Source organism: Canis lupus, chromosome 13 (genome assembly GCF_011100685.1).
Source record: "Canis lupus familiaris isolate Mischka breed German Shepherd chromosome 13, alternate assembly UU_Cfam_GSD_1.0, whole genome shotgun sequence".
Lineage (NCBI taxonomy): Eukaryota > Metazoa > Chordata > Mammalia > Carnivora > Canidae > Canis > Canis lupus.
In genome coordinates, this window is record NC_049234.1 from 27,505,976 (window position 1) to 27,528,419 (window position 22,444).

At 43.5% G+C, this 22,444-nt stretch overlaps 1 protein-coding gene across 6 annotated transcripts in view; it reads right to left on the reverse strand.

Annotated features, from left to right (window-relative positions):
- Positions 1-22,444, reverse strand: part of CYRIB (CYFIP related Rac1 interactor B) — a 147,707-nt gene that overhangs the window by 82,735 nt on the left and 42,528 nt on the right. For all 6 annotated transcript variants that reach the window (XM_038555524.1, XM_038555519.1, XM_038555520.1 and 3 more), the window contains exon 2: positions 20,731-20,783. The gene's annotated coding sequence lies outside the window, so the exon portion shown is untranslated. The remainder of the gene's footprint in view (positions 1-20,730; positions 20,784-22,444) is intronic.

Genomic DNA, 22,444 nt, shown 5'->3' on the forward strand with positions numbered 1-22,444 from the left:
CTGGAATTGAGCCCCACGTCAGGCTCCCTGCTCAGTGAGAAGCCTGCCTTTCCCTCTCGCTTAGCCTACCCCTCTCCCTGCTTGTACTCAATCTGTCAAATAAATAAATAAAATCTTTTAAAAAAATGAGCATCAGAATTAAGATACTGATGTCAAACCTATAGGAATTCATGACTAGTTGAATCTGGGGAAAGCAGCCGCAGGAGCTGTGGGACATGGCCCTGACATTTCTAGCTTGGCAGACCAACCAGAAGGTGATAGCACTCAATCCCAATACCTGCACACAGTATTCTTTTTTCTTTTTTTTTTTTTTTAAAGACTTTATTTATTTATTTATGAGAGATAGAGAGAGGCAGAGACACAGGCAGAGAGAAAGAAGCAAGCTCCATGCAGGGAGCCCGACGTGGGACTGGATCCGGGGTCTCCAGGATCACACCCTGGGCCAAAGGCAGGCGCCAAACCACTGAGCCACCCAGGTGTCCTGCACAGTTTTCAATCCTGTCCTCTTCCCTCCTTTAATCATGCGAATGCACGTTGCTTTAACTGCTATCTTCAGATCCGTGCAACAATTTCCCAATACCGTTTCATATTTCTACAGTCACATTTATCATTTTAATGGCTGCAGAATATTGCATCATGTTGAAATAGCTCCATTTCCTTCAGTTGCTAAAGGTTCACACCCTGTGTGCCTGGTTTACCCTCGACTCATTTGGTTCTGAGTATTTTGCAAGGGATGAGTTGAGCGAGGGAAGAGAGCCTTTAGGTGAAGGGTGTTGGAAAAATGTGGCCCCAAGGGCCAGCGAAGCTCCAGCTCTGGTGGGAAAAGACCCAGCAAATGCAGAGCTGTGGGAAAGAACACCTCAGCCTCACATTTACTCACTCATCCAGCAATGCATTCTCATGAAGCAGAGGACAATACGGCAGAGCAGAAACCATGTCAAAACTCTGGATTCAGCCTAGCTAGGGTCTGAGTCCTGTTCTACAACTTACACAAGTTACTCAACCTCTCAGAGCCTTTTTCCCCACAAGTACCCGGGTAAAGATTGACCCAGATAAAATTTACAAACACCTCGGACAGAACTAAGCATGCATTAAATTCAATAATGATTTTAGGGCTTGGCCCCTTCCCTACACTTTCTTGAACTCTCATTATTTTCTTGGGAGTTTCTGAGCAAACCCACTAGGCAACAATGCACGTACTAGAGATCAGAGACCAAATCTGCCAGAGTGAGCCAGCATCACTCACATGACCTCTCTAACCTTTCATTTCCCATCTGGGAAACCGGCCTAAGAACCTTGTTCACAGGAATGTTGCAAAGGTCTCATAAGTACTTTATAGGAAAACATGTTCAAAGCCCCAAAGCACAATGCCATTAATGACTGTTACTGCCGTTATAGACATTGCTGTATTCTTGGTTTCTCTCGATTTTATATATATATATATATATATATATATATATATATATATATATATATATATATCACATGCATTATATTTACACATATATTATACTTACATATATATATAATAATTTTATATATATATAAAATCTCCACATATCTTTCTTGGACCGAAGTTTCTGGGTTAGAGGATCTGAACATTGTTATGTTTCTTGATTTGTATTGCTCTGATTGCTCCTAGAGAGGACTCTGGATGGTGCTGCCATAGTTAACTCAAAATCATTGTCTAAGTCCTCAACCTAACTTTCAGGGTCTTCTATCAACCACTTCCCTCCTCCTGTTGGTGGAAGTACTGAACACCAAATCCTTGAGGAGGAGGCACCCTCCCAAATATTTCCAGGAGGCACCCTCCCAAACATTTCCAGGATGGCCAGTGGTTCAAAGACTAAGGACTAAGACTCCAGTGTCCTGCCTTACACCCAAGCATCCAATAGGAAAATTTCACAAATCCAGAAGGAGAAAGGGGAAGAAGGCCAGAGCATCCCCAGGGCAGAAATCAAGGCCTATCAGGCACAAAAGACTGCATCAGAGCTACCCAAAAGCTACAAAGTACAAAGCCAACATCTCAACCCTTAATACCTTCCAGTTATCTAGCAAAACATTAACCGATCTCTCAGGAGTTACAAAGTTATCCTTAGGGCCATATATCTCCTGAGTTACAAGGCTGTCTGTGAGCCTCCATCATATTTTCCAAATGTAACATTTCTCCCACTGTAGGCAGTTCCAAACAACCACTTTTGCCAGCCCTCTGGGTGACCTGCAGGAAGGTGGCAGGCTCTCACAGCTGGTCCTTCCCTGTGCCTCCAATATGCCTTCCAGCCTCTTCAAGTGGCTGTTTCTGGGCCTTCAGGTTCATGGGTCACCTCCTCAAAGTGGTCCTCCCCATCCCTCTCCTCTCTCCTGTCAGTCCTAGATTACTGGCTTTTTTGCCTTCATGGTACTTATTACAACCTGTAAATATTTTTATTTTTTAGCTTAAAAAAAAAATTTTTTTTTAAGATTTTATTTGAGAGAGAGAGCAAGCACAAGCAGGAAGGAAGGGCGGAGGGAGAGGGAGAAGCAGGCTCCCCACTGAGTAGGGAGCCCAATGGGGGGGCTCCATCCCAGGATCCTGGAATCATGACCTGAGCCAAACGAAGGCAGATATTTAACCAACTGAGCCACCTGGGCACCCCAAAAGAATGTTTTTTAAAAGCCTGCTACAGAAACACCAGCTCTGTGAAGGCAGAGGCCAGAGCTATCTTGCCTATTCCAACACCTGCCCACCCAGCTCCTAGGAGACCCTCAATAAAGTATAGGGAATGACTGGGTAAAAAAGGAAGGTTCCCAGCCCCCCAATACCTCCCGTTCACCCTAACTATATGAATAACACATGTTGACTGCAGAAAAAATTGGAAAACACAGATGAGCAAAAGGAAGAAAATATAAACACATGATCCAACCTCCCACCATGTGGATACCCTTCCAAATGCTTTTTCTTTATCTATATAAAGATAATGCATATATTTTTATAAAAATGGTTCATATCCTAAACTAATCTGCTGTGTTTCATATGATTCATGGTATATCTTAATCACCTTTCCTTAATAAAGATACATCAGCTGCCCTCTTATTAAAGGCTCTATACTACTCAGCCCATGTCGCTGTACCATAAAGTATTTAACACATCTCCTAGTGTTAAGCTAAAGGGGAGGATTCTTCAATGTCAATAAAGGTAAAATGTTTTAATACAGCACTTCCCTCTTGACAAGCTTCCCATTTTTTTCTTCTGTGTTTGTATTGCTTTAGAGCTTGTATTTCTACAGAACCGTACTCCCCACCGCCCATTCACCACCTGGAGTTATTAGAGTCCCCATCGACTGCAGAAGCAAAATTGTTTGCAGCCGGAAAAGCTGACGTATGATGAAGCCAGGATGATCCCTGAGAGTTCAGTTAGAGAATCTGCGGCTGATACGGGGGACAGAAATAAAGAGTATATTTTCTTGCCAAGATTTTAATGTAAAAAGAGGAAGAGGCTTTCTGCAAGCCTTGGCTTCTCCTCCCAAGCCCTGCCCTGAGGCAGGTTTTTCCCTAGAGGGACAAGCTGGTTCACAGGCCTTAGGGATGTCCTAAGCAGTTTGCAGCCTGAAAACCACTGCCCCATTTGGAGACAGAGAGCTGGCTGCAGAAAAACCCAAAGAGGGCAGGCAGGCTCAGGAGACACCACCCTTTCCCACAAGCAGCTCTTTCAGCCCGTGGTGTGGTTCAGGAGCCACTTGGCATTTTCAGCTCTGACAGTCACTCCCCTCCAGGAGCAAAGGCCGGGTGGTAAAGCAGACCAGAGGAGCAGACCCCACTCCAGCAAGACTGCTCAGGGCTCAAGGGCACTCACTGCCTTGCCCACCACCGGTCCACCCCCACTGTGTCTGGGCCACCTTATCAAGATGCACACATTGCACACACGCAGGAGGGGGGTCACCTGAAGAAGGGGGCAAGATGTCATCGAATCTGAAATGGCATTGGACAATGGGAGGGAGAAGAACAGCTGGGTGGGCCATCTGTTCCCGGACCTCACCCCACCATGACCTAGAAACCCAAACAGAGGTTCATCTCTGTGGCTCTACTCATCGTATAGGGCACCCCATCCCAGTTAGAGGACAACTTTATCTATAAAGAAAAAGAATCCCCAATTGTGTCAAGGGTCATTAAGTTACCCAGGCCCTTCTAAAAAGCTTCTTTGTGTGTTTTACAGAAACACCATGGTTGGGGAAAAGAGATGGGCTTGTTTTCAAATATAATGGCAGAAGCAACCACCACCACCACCACCTCGGATCGATCGCTTCGTTTCTGCCAGTTTTGAACAAAATGATTTCCATCCGTGTTATAATTCAATCTTTATAATGACAGTTCTCAGATGAGAAATGAGGTACAAGGAATTTAAAGTGTTTTGCTGGAGGTCATAAAGCCAGTAAGACACGGAACCAGGATTTGAGCCAGGTAATAGCAGCTGGTCACTTGGCCTCGGTCACGCTGCTTTCCTTGCCTCCCGTCCCCCCTTCCTCCTATCTCTCCACAAACATTCATTAAATCACTCAGTGTCCAAGCTCCATCTAAAATACTAGGCCACTCACTTATAAGACAGGCACAATACCACCTAATTCACTGTTATTGTGAGGATTAAACGAAATAATGGATGGAACATAAACTGCCAACGGTCAATCACGTTTTACTCTATTAAAAACAGCAATTACATACAGTTAAACCCAATATGTCAACATTCTTGGAAAACTCCTAAATGTTTAAATAGATGTGCATTAGTGATTATCTTGCTTTTTGAAATTGGCAGCTTTTGTATCCGAACATGGAAGGCTGTACATCATAGTGACTAAGTACTCAGCCCTGAATCTGAATCCCTTCATTTTCCTCATCTGTAAAAAACAGGAAAGTAATGGTACTCGCTGTCAGATTTAAGTTATTTCCTGTAAAGCACTTTGCACAGTGCCTGGCAAATGTAAGTGCTCAATAAATATTAGCCTTTTCTATTATTTATTATTATTACTGTTATTATTAACTTGCTTTCATTAAGATGGTATTGGTATAAAGCTGCCTATCGTAGCATTATTTATAATAAAAACCAGAAACAAATTCAATTTCCCACAGCAGGGAAACAGCATAGCAGGGTTCTGAAAGAACTGTCTTTAGAATTAACGAAAATCAATTTAATTAAAATGTAAAAGCCCCTGCTCTGCCACTTAGGGGTTGTATAATTCTGAGCAAGTCATTTCTTTTCTCTGGACCTGTTTTCCTCACCTCAAAACCGAAGGATTTGCTTGCAATGATTCATAAGTCCTCTCCAAATTTAAAGTTTATAGTCCTAAGGCTCTAAATGCTCTAAATAAAATATAATCCATCAACATCAAGGATAATATACAACCCCTAAGTACACAGGAAGATGGTAGTAACATGGGAAAATATTTTATAAATACTCCTGATCTTCTTTAACCCTCCTGTTTCTTTCTGTAACAGTGGTCACCTCTTAAAAGAATTTATATTATGTGTGTTGTCTCTCTTCCATGAACCAGGTGGAAGCTTCCATGAGAGCAGGATTTTATGTCTGGTTTGTTCACTGATCTATCCACTTCAGCCACTAGAACGATGTCCAGCACATAGTAGGAGCTCAATTAACATTTGCTGGTCGAAAATTTCTGACTATTCTAGAAAAGCAAATTACAAAACTGTATCTATAATAGAATGCCACTAATAGACAATATGTATCCCCGTGGGGAAATGGCAGAGAGACTCACAGAGGTTAAAAGAAGAGATACAATATTTCTTTAAATTTTCCTTCAATGTTTTGAGCCATTTTGTTTAAAAAGCTGGCCTTCAAAAGGGGAAGCATGTAGCCAGAAGAAAGATAAAAGAGAAACAGAAGTGACCATGGGGGCAGGGAGTGATTCTGAAGGAGAGCACAAGAAAGGGCAGGAGGTGCAGAAGCAAATAGAAGGCTCTCTTAATGGAAACAGAATCACAGGGGCAGAAAGAAAACTAGGTAATTAGATGCAGGGAAGAAAAGCCGATTTATCTTGGACTTTTAATTACAAGCTAGTATCTCTTAAACTATTCCCAAGTTAATAGGCTTCCCCCATTCATTGCCTTAATCGATGGAAGCTTTGGTGAATTTAAGCACAAAGGGCACATGGGGCTGTTAGCTGTTACTGTTCCCACAGGTCCTGAGCCTTCTTTTCATCTGCTGCTGTGGATGCAAGAAGGACGAGTTTCACATACTAAGGTTAACCGGTGAGCTATAGGCCTTTTTATTAGCCACCTGATTGACGATTCCATCCACACTGGGAAGGAGACACACCAAGTATAGGGAACAGCCTTCCCTTTGGGGGACAGGTAAAAGACACACTGCCTTATTACCATACAAATCAACACACAACTGCCAAAGAAATGATACAGACATATGGCCTGGAGATTTTAAGGGAAAGAATAATTCCTTTGGCTTTGGGGAATTACAGGGGAAGGGGCAAGAATTTGCCAAGGAAGGCCTGGTGCCCTGAACTTTATCAACTCACAGGGACCCTAACCCTGTTCGCAGGCTTAATCTTGAACTCTTCACCTGTTCCCATCTTGCATTTGATCATACAGGGCTCTTAATGCCTCCAGCTTCCCCAACCGCTTTCCTGGGCTCTTCATCATGTCCATGCATTTGAACTCTGAGTGAACTAGGTTGGATGCCCTGCTGTGAGAGTGCTCAGGACCCTGTGCTTCTTGTTTATAGCACATACATAATTGTAATTGCACAGTGATTTGTGTACTTCCTTAAACATCAGCAGCCCCACAGGGGCAGAGCCCATGCTGTTTTGTCACCACTATACCCCCAGTGCTAGCACGAGTTGGGCATAGTGCCTGGCACAAGGTAATGCACTCAAACAGGTGCAGCTGGTCAAAGAGATGGCATTGGTCCAGCCTGAGTTAACCCAGTCCTAGGGCCATAACCCTACTTCAAACTCCCAACATGGACACTGCCCTAAAACCAAGGAATGAGATGAGCTATGTGAGGAGGCGAGACATAAACCCACCTCACCAAAGTAGCCAAAATGATTAATTGTGTAACCAACTATCTGAAATACAGGCCTTTAGACAGAACGATGTGGATGTCAAACACGAGCTTACAGTGTGAAAAAGTTTTGAGTTTTGAGGCTGCAGAAGAAAAAACATTGCATAAGATTTAAAAAACCAAAAAGCAAACAAAAAAACACCACCACTTTTCTGAGAAAGAATCAATATGGTTCAAGTTAAGAAGCACCTTAGCTGGTTTAGCAGCTAACTCTGAAATTCTGGTGCCAATTTCATGTTAGAACAAAAGTTTTTGGTTTTTTAAAAATATTTTATTTATTTATTCATGAGAGACACATAGTGAAAGTCAGAGACCTAGGCAGAGGGAGAAGCAGGCTCCCCGCAGGGAGCCCGATGCAGAACTTGATCCCTGGACCCCAGGATCACGCCCTGAGCGCAAGGCAGATGCTCAACTGCTGAGCCACCCAGGCATCTCAGAACATAGGTTTTTTTTTTTTTTTTTTTTTTTTTTAAGATTTTTAAAAAATTTATTCATGAGACACACACACACACAGACACAGACACAGAGGGAGAAGTAGGTTCCACGCAGGGAGCCTGACATGGGACTCGATCCTGGGTCTCCAGGATCAGGCCCTGGGCTGAAGGTGGCACTAAACTGCTGAGCCACCCAGGCTGCCCAGAACACAGATTTAATGAGAAAGCATCCTTCATTCTATTTTAATGTACAGACCAAGGTGGAGGGGAGAATGCTACCTTGCTCTGGTCTATCTAAACCCACAGCCTTAGAGAAAATGTCTACACTATCCATTATAGTATTTACTTAGCATTTTTATTTAATGGGACACGTGCATTAACGGGTACCTGATGAATCACCTAATTTTAGGCATGGCAGGGACCTTGGAATTCACCTTCAATCCAACATTTTACACTGAAGAGAAAAAGGCCTAAGAGGGGCTTAAAAAAAGAAGGGTCTCCCAGGAACACAATCCCCAAGGCCTGGACACTGAGTGAGACTCAGATAACTCTTGAGTTCATTTGCAACAGTTGGATCCAAAGGTTGAGGCATCAACAGAGTCCTATAAAAAAAAAAAAAAATCTCTACTATTAAGCAGTATACAACATCGAGTGCTGTATCTGGTGTGATCTTTCAGGTTAAATCAAGTCAATTAAAGCATTATGCTTATTTGGCCCTTCTTTACACACAAATTTCTTCCAAAGTGGGGGGAAAATGTTAGATGTGTACCAAATGATTAAAAAAAAAAAAACAAGTTTTATGGGACTTTTCAATCACCCATAAAAGTGGGTTTGATGTCTTTCTTGGTACTAATACTAAACTGATTATAGAGTTCCTATAAATACCACTTCCTGCTGTTGTGCCTTTGCCTGTGCTATGAACACCCTTCCCAGCACTATCATACCTCCTGGCCAAACTCATACCTACCCACCAAGACTTTAGCCAAATGTCCCTTTGGATGCTGGGTAAGCATTTCACTACCACTTAGTTTCTGTTATTACCTATACCAACACATGGCCTTGCTGATGCCCAACAGTCTTTCTAGGATGTCAAGAAGACTAGCAACGATATGACATTTGTATAGCACCACGTATCCCATTGAGAAAAGCACTACAAAAACACAAGGTAATGTTTTATTAATTTATTTAATTTTTATTTAACCTGATTCCTTGAAACACTGAGTGATTTTGATGGATGAATCAACCAACCCAAGATAAACAGCTTGGTTTACTACACTCATTTCTCTTTCCAAGCCACAAGCCAAAATAAACTCTCTCTCAATTTATAACTTTGCAAAATGTGCTTTTGCATATCGATTCCTGAATCCACTGTGGTTATTAAAAGGATGGTTGCATCCATCAGGATGGGCCAGGTTATGCTGTGGTAACAAACAACCCTTGAGTCTCAGCCCCAATGAGGCCCACGGTGGTTATTCTGGGGTCGACAAGATCAACCCAACAACTTCATCTTTCTGGACTATACCTGACCATCTGGATTAAGCAGCTCTGTAGCTGACATCAGTTTAAAAGATATGACCCTCCCCCCACCTTTTTCCCTATCCAGCCACCTACAAAGCTGTCTGGCAGGACTGCAGTATGGATTAGATGTGACAGTGTTTGTTATACACCCAGGATACTGCCTGGCAGATAGGCAGCAGTCAGGAAATCATAACGATGGCTAGTACCACTGGCATTATCACTATCCCTATTCCTCTTCAAATAAAAACAGCAATGTCGAGGATCCCTGGGTGGCTCAGTGGTTTAAAGCCCGCCTTCGGCCCGGGGCATGGTCCAGAAGACCCAGGATCAAGTTCCGCATTGGGATCCCTGCATGGAGCCTGCTTCTCCCTCTACCTCTGTCTCTGCCTCTCTCTGTGTGTGTGTCTCTCCTAAATAAATAAAATCTTTAAAACAAAACAAACAAACCCAGCAATGTTATTATAATTCTCATAGACCAGTGATTCTTGAACTTGTCTGCAAACTAGAATCACCCAGAGAGCTTCAAATCTATTAGTGCTTGTGTCCTACCCTCAGAATTGGTGAATTAATTCATCTAGACTATGTCCTGGGCTTTGGAATTTTAAAAGATCCCCAGGCGATTCTAAGGCACAGTGAAGTTTGAGAACCACTTGTCATACAGGTAACAGATTCATATCTATACTTCTATATATTTGCATGTGCATGCATTCAAAGAGGTGCATGCACAAGCTGGCCAGGTTCCATGAATCCTGCCACCTCTCTGATAGTGGTGATCACATCAGTCAGGATGAGTTAGGTTACACTGTAGTAACAAAAAATCCTACATACTAGTCCTAATGACAACCATGGTAGTCACTGTCTAGAGTCAACAAGATGAGCCCAGCAATCCCTCTGGACACCCGAGCCTATGCATCTACCATCAGGTCTTTTCTGTTTCCTCTTTTTTATTTCACTCTTTTGCCAAAGTCCAGTTTAACAAGTTAGCCAGGCCCAGAGTAAAGCAGAACCAAAAACATATATATACTGGCATGGATAGACTGGGAGGAGAGCTTTCCAGAGGAGGCCCAATGAAGACTATAATAATGGAAACTATGGGATGCCTGGGTGGCTCAGGGGTTGAGCATCTGCCTTCGGCCCAGGGCATGATCCTGGAGTCCTGGGATCGAGTCCCACATCAGGATCCCTGCATAGAGCCTGCTTCTCCCTCTGCCTGTGTCTCTGCCTCTCTGTCTCTTTGTTTCTCTGTCTCTCTCATAAATAAATAAATAAATAAATAAATAAATAAATAAATAAATAAATAAAATCTTTTTTAAAAGGGAGGAATTAAAAAAAAAAAAAAAAAAAAAGGAGACTATGCTTTGGTCGGCTCTCTATCCCCAGGACCCAAAACATGGCAGACAACTTAGTAGAAATTTATATAGGTAAATTCATTATTATCAGTAATAACCTGAAAAAAAAAATTAAAAAAGGAAAACAGACACAAGAACTCCAAAAGTACAGCATCTAACTTGAAAGTCTTAGGTGTCAGCGTGTCACCAACCACCGTTTTGATTTCTCCATTTTTATTAATTTCTCCCATGACAAAACTATGTCCAGCTGAGTGGAAGTGAGGTCAGGCTATCTACAAACCAACCAGTGCTCTTTCAACAGGCAGCAAAGCCCAAGACATGCACTGTAGGTGCAGGAGGCAGTGAGAACACGGACATTTCACCACCAGCACACCATCGTCTGCTCTGTTGGATGTTATATCTCTGCAAGAGTCTGGAGAGAACCAGAAAATCGGGCTCGTACACCCTTGTTTTGGCAGTTTAATTTAGGAATCACACTGGCTTTACATAAACTCCTCCCCCAAAAATATATCCTGTATTTTGAACACATGAGTTAACCTGAGCCCAGGGGAAAGCAGCATTGTATCGGATTACATAATAGTTACTCTATTACTTTAAAACCAAATGGAAGCCTCAGGCAGCAAAGTGAAAAGGAGAGAGAAATCATTTTTGTAAAATTATCTGAATGCACCCATCTCTTCTGATGCATTGTGAGTTGACAATGGTTCTGCCTTTCTCAGAAGCTCATTCAATTATAGGTTGCTTATCTGGACCTGAGAGAAGAGTTTTCCTCCCATCTAGAGTTGGTTAAAGAAAAAAAAAAGCACACAGAATTCCGCTAATAAAAGCCTGAAATGAAAAGCAGTAACTACTCCCAAGGCCCTGCTTATTGTAGGAGTCATTAGATGAACCTTTGTAGGGTCTCTGTTAATGATGTATTTTCTCTACAACCATGACAAAAAGGAGAGGAAGGAATACAGGATGCACAATTTCAAAACACCTTGATCTCTTCGGCGTGCGGCTGCTGGCAAGTGACTTAACCTCTCTGAACTTGTTTTCTCATCTGTGAAATGGAAATACCTACTTGACAAGGACATTATAAGAACTGACTAAGGAAACATGGAAAGTGTCTAGGGTTCAAATGTTGTAAATGCCCTTCCTCTGATCACTGCCAAAGTCTCAGGAAGCTCACTAGAATGTGAGCTTTTTGAGAGAAAGACTTTTTTTTTAAGAGAAGGGACCTCACTCATCTTCCTATGCCCACATCCTACACACTGCCCCCTTACAGACTGTAGTTGCCTCTTCAACATCTATTCTATTCTTCCCAGCAAGCCGGATCCTTGACAGTTCCAGGGATGAGGAGTCCTGACTGGTCTAAACCAATGTGTCATCCCATTTCCTCTACCTCCATGATGGAGTGAGAAGGAGGTGTCCTGAGATGATCCCATCAGAGGGAAGCCCAGGAATTTTGTTCAATGGCCCTGGGGAACGATGGTAGCTCTTCCTCCCCTGGATGTGATCCGACAAGCATGTGGTCTGAGAGGAACCAGCAGCCAGGTCACCACATTGGACAGCTCTCCTCTGTGCTTCCTGGAACACACCTATCCTTCCTGATGTCTGCTGGTGTTGAACAATGCAGAAGCCCTGCTAGCAGTCCTCTCACTACTATGAAGAGAGTCAACCTGAGAACAAAGCCAACAGACTCAAGTGCAGAGCCCAGAGGGTCACAGAGAAATGAAGCCGGAGCCCTGATCAGAATGTGCCTGAAACCTATCCCACCTCTTTGCTTTTTGGTTATGTGAATCACTCCTTTCAATGATCCAGTTGTCCCTTACAACTCAAAGCATCCTGATTGATACATCCTCGTGCATGGCTCAATAAATCATCAAGCAAGGGAGCATGCAGAAATATCATCACCCTGCCAATGACTTAACTCAGACTCCCTGGGAGTAGGAGGCCTCATTGGTCTTGGTCAGCTGGTATCCCAGGTTTAACAGTTTCTGGACATAGGCCCTCAATAAATACTTTTTTAAATAGGTGAATGGAATGAAACTACCAAATAACCCAGAATTTCAGAGACTTTTAAAGTCCTACTCCTCAGATGTATCTGGATCAGAGGAACATGAAGGGAGAGCTCACAGGACTGGGAGCCATCAGATAGGCCTGAGCTCAAATCACAGATCCACTTGAGCCTCAGCATCCTCCCCTGCAAAAAGAGGATACCTACCTTCCCAAGCAAGGAGAGCCATGCAAAAATACCTACGGCTGCATTCAAGAAATAAATTATTTTCTTCCTTCTGTTTGGCTAACCCTGCTTCATACCGTGAGTTCTAGTCTGGGGTTAAGAAAACAGGGTCATCGTATGTACATAATATAGGCCAAACCCCAGATTACCCAGAGGGCCAGGCCTGGGAGGGTAAGGACAGGTAATGCATATCCTGAGCATCCCATCTCTCAACATACACCCATTCCCTTTAGGAGAGGTATCTTGGGCAGAGAGCATATATTAACTAGGCCTCTGGCAATGGTGCTTTCTCTTTGCTTTGCTGGTTGCTTCCTAAGAGGCTGGGGACTAGAGCAATTGGCAGTCCCAGCACATCCCCCAGGGGCTGCTGATCTAACCATCTGCAGGTGAGGTGGAGCTCAGCTAGACACTTAGCTCCAGGAGGGCAGGACATTCACCTTGCCTCATTCACCGGTACACCTCCAGCACCCAGTGAAATATTTCCTGAGTACATGAATGAAGGAGTGAGTGGATGAACAAGGAGTGATGAAATCAGGATTCTCAGAATAGAACCATAGTAAAATCCTGTTAGCGCACACACTGCTGGTTATGTAGCAGGCAAACCGAAGCCCAGAAATGAGAGAGGACTTCTGAGGCTGGCACATGGGGACTGCATTCTGGCCCAAGGATTCTCGGGCCTTGGTATGAGCCACAGGTTCTTTCTCTGACAAGCACCAATATCAAGATTAAATAATTTTTTTTTTAACGCAGCTGCAAAACAGGGAGAAAAGGCTGACAGTGTATATAGCAAGATATTAATAACAATTAGCCTTCAAGGGTAAGATTATGGGAGGGCACTTATTTTTCCCTTTTGCGTGCATTTTTAGATTTTCTTTAATAAGCATACGTGGACTGCCCAATAAAAATAAAATGAAGACAAAAGCGGGGTGATGCCAATACAAGTGTCTAGCCCAGCACCTAAGACATAGAATGGGGACCCAGCAAAGGTTCTATTTCTAGGAATGCCCTTGAGACATTTGGAAACGGCTTTCCCACGTCTCCTATCTCGTTAAATATTTCAGCTAATTTAATGTCAGCCTCACAGGACTTGATTTCAAGGCTCTCTTTTAACCTTCCTCTCTGCAAAGGCTCCCATCTGTTAAAGCCTCACTCCGGGTATTGTATAACCAGCTCACAGAAGCAGCAGCACGCTCCTGTTTGCTCATTCACCCGTTAATTCATTCATTGAGTAAACACTGGTTAAAAACCTACCCTATTGCACATCCTTGCTTTCGCTTACCCACTCCCACCCTCAGGCACAAACGGTTCCCAGATTTTCCTGGGGGAACATCCACCTCCCCTCTCCTGGTGCTCGGGCAGGTGCAGACCCCAGCTTCTTCAAGGCTGGATCCGGGATGGCCAATCGGAGCATCGCGTTTGCCCAGGACAGGGATTGGTCCGGGAAGATAAGACCAATCAGAAACATGGAGGCTCAGTTCTGGGACTTTCCCCTAAACTGTTGGATAAGTGGCCTTCTCCTTCTGCTCAAAGCGCTGATGCCCATCTTGCCACCATAACCCAAAAAGAAATGGTAGGTGATGCTGAGGGATGGAGAAAACTGTGTAAAGCCTTTGCCACACGGTTGAAGCCACGCCTGAATTTCCATCCCTGGACTTTCCAATGGCATGCATCCCCTTTCTGCAGAAGCCAGTTCAAGTTTGGAGGTCAGAAGAATCCCGGCTCCTGAACTCTGAAGGGCTGTGACATATGCTGCACGCTGGCTCATGCTGAGGAAGTGAGATGATCCTGGCCACCTTGCCTGGCATTCAGTCTGAATTCAGCTACAAACAACTGCAGTTGTTTAAAACCAGGAAGATACCTGCTTTAATTAAATATTCCATGGAACAAGAGGAGCCTAGATGAGGGGGGAGCCCGGAAAAGCCTCCCACAAGAAACAGCACTGAAACCTCCTCTGCATCTGCAGTCAGGCAGGGGAGATAGAATTACCACTTGGGGAGTCCGGAGGACACTGCTGATACACATCCACTCCCAGTAAACTAAAACCACTACACGACACATCACACCAGTGGCAGTGATACTTAAAGTACTTAAGGGCACTCTCTGAGCCCACAACACAGCCTCCTGAGAGACAGCAAAGTGCCGCTGTCAAATAGCCCTTGCTGGCAAGAATTTAATCTGCTACAATGTCACACCCTTAAATAATACTCAGGTCAGTTTTTGTGATTTCCATGCTATAAACTTTTTGCTCCAGTCCTCTTGGCCATTTGGATTACTGTTGATCAAATCACAACATCGTAACAATAGCCCTCTGGAGATGAATAACCTGTTTACTGCATTTGTTACCAAATGATAAGAGAGAAGAGAGCAAGCATCTGGTTCCATAAAATGCTTGGTGATGGGTTAGAAATGTGGCTGGCTGCAGGAAACAAGAGTAAAAGCACCTCTGGGAACATCTATTTCGCTAAGAAAAGCCCCGAAGGGGGCCTTTTTAAATGAGCAAAGCTAGAGTCCTTTAGCCCTCTAATGATGCGTGCACAAGAGTTGGGAAGATTAATAATGACTCAGAAAAGGACACCGCAGGACAAATTCTCCCAGCCTTTGCTGTCACTTAAACACATCAGCGATTCATTTGGTCCATAAACACAACTCCAACTTTCCAGAGCAAAGAGTCCTAAAGATGGAAAAATTAATACTGAAAGAACACTTCCTTGTGGTCTCAAGAGAAGTGCCAGGGTCTAGTGTTAAGACGGAGAAAGGCTTGAGAGCCCTTCCAGATAACCTGATTTCTGAGAAGCAGCTGGGTCACCTCTGCTCTCAAACACTTGAAAGGCTACTGTGACTCTCACCTCCTCTGCTGCATGCCACATGACTTTGCACCAAGACTTCTCCTCCCCTCTCCTGCAAATGAGACCTCCGTGGATCACACATTCACTGGGCAGCTGCTAGGGTCTGGGCAGAGCCTTCCAACAGAGAGACCCACAGTGTACAGGCGCGAGAGGACTGAGCTGGAAACTTCAGGGGTGTGCCTGGCACTCAGCATACGCTCATTAAACCCAAGATCAGCAACCACATAGGGGTCTGCCAATCTCTAAAAATGAGAGGGGCTTTCATGTCAAAAGCTCCCGAAGTGACGTTTTTGTTAACTAGTTTGTTTTTAATGGAAAAGACACTATATGCTTATGCTTTAAAATTCAAAAAAAATATGAAAGATCTACAACAAGACATCTTCCAGCCACTCTAGACCCCAATCCCTTAAGCTTTTCCACCAAGGGGTAAACAGTGTTCCCCACAACCACTTTCTTTCTTGGTGTCTGCCAGCAATAATCTACGTATAATCAAGCACATGATGTGTGTCAGGTGAGTGTAGAGAGACACACTTTTATCTTGTGCTTCTTCCCCACACATGGGAACACACCACATACACTTTTCTGCATATTGTCTTTTGTTTTTTAACTTAAGAATGTATCCTGAAAAAAAAAAAAAAAGAATGTATCCTGGAGATTACCCCTTCTTAGTATACATGAGCTTCTATTTTATTTTTTATTTTTATTTTTTTAAAAATATTTTATTTATTTATTCATGAGAGACACAGAGACAGAGAGAGAGAGAGAGAGAGGCAGAGACACAGGCAGAGGGAGAAGCAGGTTCCATGCAGGAGCCCAATGTGGGACCCTGGGATCATGACCCGAGCCAAAGGCCTAACTGCTGAGGCATCCAGGCGTCCCATGAGCTACTATTTTAAACAGTGGCCCAGAATTCCACTGTAAGAATATACCACAATTGAGTCAATCAATCCCCTACCAACATACATTTCAGCTGCTTCCAGGGTCTTGTCTTACAAACAATGCTGAAATGAATATACATTTTATATATATATCTTCACATACACCATGTGTGACTATAAGAAAGATAAGATTTATAAGAGCAAATTTTTGAAGTTGAATTCAGGGCCATGCATTTAGAAATGGCAGATAGTACCAAACTGCTCTTCAAAGATGCTGTACTCAGGTGCCTGGGTGGCTCGGTAGGTCAAATGTCTGACTCTTGATTTTAGCTCTGGTCATGACCTCAGAGTTATGGGATTGAGCCCAGCATGGGGGCTCCACACTCAGCGAGAGTCTGTTTGGGGATTCTCTCCCTCTCCCTCTGTCCCTTCCCCTGCTTGCACGCTCTTTCTAAAATAAATAAATCTTAAAAAAAAAAAAAAAAAAAACCACAAAGATGCTATACTCATTTTCACTGTCCCCCATAGTGGGATATGTATGCTAATTTCCCCACCCACATTCACAAAATGTTTTGCTTTTTTAAATACAAGAGAAGAAAGGTGGCCAGAGCTCCACTCTTGTCCCATTGTTTCTCCCTGCCCCTGTGACATCACACATGACATTACTACTTCCTAGAAGTTTCACCCCAGGGTGCACAACCCAGAAATCACAGTTTAAGAGGAGAATGAGCATCAGAGCCACTGGTGTGCTGAAGCCGGCTCAGGCCAGCTCAAGAGAGCTGAGTGGGCGCATCTCTTCCCAATTCTGGGTTCAGGGACATGAGGTTGGTAGCTTGAAACTGGTCATAGGAAGTATTTATACTATAGAAATCAGCAAATGCTACAAAGCAAGGCTTCTTTTTTCCCCCAGAGAAACTTTTTCAAACATATCAGCACATCAATGCATACGACAGTGGAAACTGAGCCTCTGCCATCCTTCTTTGAATATTTCCACCTTCCTTAGAGCCACAAATTCTGGTGACTTGGTCACAAATTCTTGGAACCTAAGGACTGGAGAAGATCTGAAGGGACTTCAAATCATTGTGACATCTTTTTTTCCCCTTTATTATGTCTTTGAATACTGCCTCTCCTCACTGTTTCAACATAAGCAATTTCTTCTCATTCTCTTTCTACACCTCATTGCTATTCTGTGTGTTCCCATATCTTTATTATTTAGTGGTTATTTTTGAGGATAATCTACATCATAATAATTACATACACAGACTCCAGACTACACTAGGCAGCCTGGGGTCAAATCCCAGTCCATCCTTACCAGCTGTGTGACCTCAGGCAAGTGGCATAAACTACCATGCCCTAGCTTCCCCATCCATAAAATACATGTGATATTGATCATGTCTTCCACATAACTTCGTTCTGAGGATTAAACGAGTTCATGTATGCATACAGACTAGCATCTGGCACATACTAAGGATGTAACAAATGTCAACTATTCCCAGTCTTCCAGTTCACTAATTATTTCTTTGGCTGCATCTAATGTGTCAGTTAACCCTTTTGTGGGATTTGAATTTCGACGACTATTTTTCATTTGAATTTGGTCACCTTACAAATCAACCTATTCTTTTTCATCTTTCTTTACGTCTTTTTTTAATATCATCTTTAGCCATTAATTATCTTAAATATGCTATTTTATAGCCTCTTTTAGATGGTTCTATTACTTCCACCTTAAAGCAGTCCATTTCCTAGACAGCTCGTATTGTTTTATTGTGAACTTATCCTGAGAAGTAGTTCTTTATGTGGGAGGCCTGCTAGGTCTGGGTTGTTGAATATCCTTATGGGGTGATTCTGTGTTTGTGCTAGGAATTTCCATGGCACTCGGCCAGCTTTTATGTGCATTTCTCAGCTGGAGGGGTCTCGTAATCTTACACACAATAAAAATGTAGATTCCACAACTACATATGGTTTTTAATTTCTTGCTGGTGACTTTTTTTACTCAAGGCAAGCTTCCTCTTTATTTCACCAGACAGTGAAAGTTTCCTAGCCTCTCTGCATAAAGAAGTGTGATGTTTAACATTCCCAATGTTCAATTCCACCTTGAGCCCAAGTCTTATTTGGGCCCCACTGTAGCATTAAAATTGGAACACCCAGACCCTATGGCCATAGCTTCAGACCATGTAACCACTTGGCATAATTTTCTGTCTTCATTTCTGACACTAGTGGAATCCCTTTTCTGATGAGCTCCCCTCGGCGCAAATCTTCTGTTTCAGCCCACTCTGTGTTCATATCAGGAAAGATACAGATCGGCATAGTCCGCCACGTTAGCAGAGTGTTGGACGTCTCCAAGTCTAATGTAACAACCTACCCATGCTTGAGTTCCATCCACATTACAACAGTTGAGCAGTTTACTCAAGGGTTAACTTCCAAAGTCAGCACAGATATGAAAACTGAAAGGAGTCAAAATTCTCCTTGAAAAATCCCATAAGATCTCACAGCAGAGACCGAAAAACCACCTCCAACAAAGGCAGTGTCCCTTCAGCACTGGATTTGGTTTCTTAGGTTGAGCACTAGAAGAAATAGCTGGCTTGCATTTCCAAGCTGTGTTGTAGGATAATTAAAATCTATAAATGTAAGAAACACACTTGATGGCACAAGATGCTCAGACTCTAAAAAGCCATAGGAACAAAGAGTGACAGAAGGAACAGCAGATCTGTCTCTCATTCACACTCACTCCAAGAGAGACGCCTGTTGGGTGGAATGACAGGATCACCCACGCTATTTAAAGTGTTATTTTTATCTGTGCTTTGTTTTTGTTGAGTAAGTATATTTGGATCTGGATAAGCCTGAAGCAGGAATCTATATGATGGATGTGGGACTTCTGTAGGTCAGAATAGTGGTTAGCCCTGGGGCAGGACTAACTGTGTAGGGGATTAACAAAATGTCCTGGAGAGATGGGAATACTGAATGCCCTGTGTAGGTGGGGACAAGGTGAGGTGGCATATTAAGAATTCATCAAGGGGCACGTGGCTGGCTCAGTTAGTAGAGCATGTGACGCTTCATCTTGGATTTGTAAGTTTGTTGGGCACAGAGATTACTTAAACATAAAATCTTTAAAAAAAAGAATTGTGCATTTTACAGTATGTAAGTTAAAACTCCATTAACATAAAAGTTACACGCGTGCATGAGAGATTGATGTACAGCGTCCTACCATCTGATCTCCATTCCACGGCTAAAGTTCTCCAGAGGCTAGCAGGTGAAAGACAGGCCAGTTAGGAGATAAGGATGACAAGGAAACAGAAGAAGCAGAAAAACAAAGTGCCTGGAGGGGGTAGAGGGCATGGAGAGCCTCACCAGGTTGGTTTTCCATAAGGGCCTCCCAGCATTTAAGAGCACTGGCTCTCCAGCCAGGCTGCTTGGATGTGAACACTGGCTGTACCTCTGCCATCCACTGTGAGTGTCCCTGCCAAATTCCTATGTTGAAACCTAACCTCCAATGGGATGGTGTGAGGAGGTGGGGCTTTCAGGAGTGATTAGGTCCTGAGGATGGACTCAAGAATGGGATTTGCATCCCTGATGAAAGATGCCACAGAGAGCTCCCTCACCCTTTCTGCCGTGAGGTTATAGGGAAAAAATGGCCATCTGTGAGACCAGGAAGCGGGCCTCACCAGACACCCAATCTGCTGGCACCTCAATCTTGGACTTGTCAGCCTCCAGAACCGTGAGAATGAAGTTTCTGTTGTTTAACGCCCCCTCAGTCTGTGGTATTGTGTGATAGCCCAAACGGCTGGAGACAACTCCTCGCATTTGGAGTGAACTTGGTTCTCTCTTCTCTGAACCTCATCTTTCTCTTGCAATTTAGATTTTTTTTTTAATTTTTTATTTATGATAGTCTCACAGAGAGAGAGAGAGAGAGAGGCAGAGACACAGGCAGAGAGAGAGGCAGGCTCCATGCACCGGGAGCCCGACGTGGGATTCGATCCCGGGTCTCCAGGATCACGCCCTGGGCCAAAGGCAGGCGCCAAACCGCTACGCCACTCAGGGATCCCTTTCTCTTGCAATTTAAACAAGGTAATTCAGACAAAGCTCTTGGCACAGGGTCTCCCCCTCCATAGTACTCAATAACTATCAACTATTATTACTGCTACTGATCACAGGAGGCTGAGTGTCTCCTTCCCTCCAAAGTTCTCATTTAAATTAATAGTTTGACCTGATAATCTGGTAGGTTCTCTAAATATTCATGGAGTAAATGAAAGAAAGCACATGGATTCTAATTTCAACAGGAGCAGAAGGTTCTTATTTCTACTGAACTGAAATCCATGTCCTGGCCTGATATTACCATCCACTTCAGTTTCTTCTTCACAGTGAAGTGGTGAAGAACACAGGCTCTGAAGCCGACAGCCATGGTCAAATCCACTGTGACTTACCAACTCGGTAACTTTGAACGATTAAGTCAAACTCCAGGCCTCAGTTTCTTCTCCTGTAAAACAGAGGTACAGCAAAGGGTTAAGCAAATAACGACAGACCTGAGCACACAGTAAGCGCCCAGGAAATGCTAGCCACTCTTAGTCTTCTCAAACCAGAGAATCAGTCCGGACATAACTACTCCAAATTCCATGTCTTTGGACCATTAAAGTTTACAGAGCATGTTCCACAACCATTTTTCTCACTTAATGTTCAAAGTAGTTTTATGTATTTCAAATAAAGAAATGGGAGATTAAAAAAAAAAAAAGGAGATTCAGAGAAGTTCAGTAACTTGCTGATGGTTGCACAGCAGAGTAAAGAGCAGAGACCTAAATCTAAATCCTATGACTGAAGGACAATGTGGCTGGACTTTGTGGTCTTGGGGACTGAGGGTGGGGCTGCAATGTCCTTTCAAATTCAGAATTCTAAGAGAAGGGACGCTGGAACTCTGAGTTACAACAGCCTATCCTGGTGCCAGCAAAATGCTCAGTCCATCTTGAGTCTGATCTGGTCTGAATCATTCTATCCCTGAATCACTTCCTGTTTTAGGTTTCTTCTTGGCTGAGAAAGGAAAATAAACATGTATAGCACACCGTCTTGTCACCCTGGACATCTCTTGCAGCAGCAAAAACTTATGAATCAAAGGGAATTTTCATAAGACCCTAGTTAAACGACATCCCATGGAGCAGTCACCAGCATTGGTGTGAGGATGGGAGCAAGGTCTGCAGCATCTAGGCATCCTTATTATTGCACAGGAGAGAAACAGAATGCCTTTTTCTGGCCTGTACTTTCATTAAATCTTTAGCTACCTTAGTGTTTTCTCTGTGCTCTTCATTGGGCACTGAAAGCCACTCCACTGGCCCCCACTTTATTCACAACAGGTTTGGGGGCCGAGCCTGATTGTGGTAGGAGAACACTGTGGGCTGATCACGTCAACCGCCTGTGACACTCCTGTCATCTCTCCTTTGCTTCTGGGCACAGGTTTGTGTTTTTTTTTTTTTTTTTAAGATTTTATTTATTTATTCATGAGAGACACAAAGAGAGAGGCAGAGACATAGGCAGAGGGAGAAGCAGGCTCCCTGTGGGGAATTTGATGCAGGACTCGATACCAGGACCACGACCTGAGCTGAAGGCAGATACCCAACCACTGAGCCACCCAGGTGCCCCTAAAATTCCCTTTTAAACCATGATTATGGGACTGCTTGGTGCCAAAAAAAAGAGGGGAGCTAATTTAAGAACCATGGAAACAGTTACTCTGCCCTTGAACGTGTGCAACACGCCCCATGCCCTGCAGGGGAGTGTGTGCACACCACACCCACACAAACATGTACACACACACATCATGACTACAGTTCTCCAGACTCCTCTCTCTAGGTCTTCCCATTACATGAAGGATTTTTTTTTCATTCATTCATTCATTCATTCATTCATTCATTCATTACCAGATTTACAAAATAGAGAATGGAACCAAGTTGTTCTCTTGGGAAAAAAGGACCTAGCAATCAGAAAAGGGCTCTAACTCTCACAAGACCCTTTTTTTGTTTTAAGAACACAAAGCATAAGCTAGCCATTGTATCACCTGGAGACAAACCCATGAGACCGCATGCAGCTCACCTAGAAGGAAAGTGGTAAGAGTGACTTGTTTTCACTTCCATGGTGGAGGCAGAGAACCTGGAC